This window comes from Condylura cristata, unplaced genomic scaffold (assembly GCF_000260355.1).
Source record: "Condylura cristata isolate star-nosed mole 26May11 unplaced genomic scaffold, ConCri1.0 scaffold00021, whole genome shotgun sequence".
In the NCBI taxonomy this organism is placed as follows: Eukaryota; Metazoa; Chordata; class Mammalia; order Eulipotyphla; family Talpidae; genus Condylura; species Condylura cristata.
This window is the reverse complement of record NW_004567122.1, coordinates 896751-897276: the sequence shown is the minus strand read 5'-3', so window position 1 is coordinate 897276 and position 526 is coordinate 896751.

Here is a 526-nt window from a genome sequence, read left to right as displayed (position 1 = left end):
GGCTTTAAGAGGAGGAGGAAACCACCGAAGCCAAGACTTCATTTTCAAGCCGGGAAGCGAGGTGAGAGTCCTCCCTGCCCCGAGTGGCTGGGGTGTCCTCGCCGGCCAGCTAGGGGTCCTGAAGAGCGCTCTGCTGGGGTGCCCCTGGCTGCTTCCCCCAGCCAGGCCTGCACAGCGGGATGTCCCAGTCCTGTGCCGGCTTCCAGAACTGGGGCACCCCAGGAAATGAAGACGCCCAGGCCTCTCCCATAGGTTCGCGGGGGTTTCGAGGTCCGCTCCTGAGCGCGGGGTTCCGCTGGAGCAGAAAGCAGCCCCTCCGCTGAGGGGAAAGGGTGGACTGTGGCGATTGCTGGGGTTGGGGAGGGCGGGGGCAAGGGGTGCAGGGCGTGTACCCTGCTGGTGGGAGCCAGAGGAGGTGGGGGGCCAGTGAGGACGTGGACACGCGCCGGAGAGCCGCGCGGGGACCTCCAGGACGGCTGCGGGCGGCCCCTCGCTCTGCGCAGTCGGGGCCGCCCTCCCCAGAGCC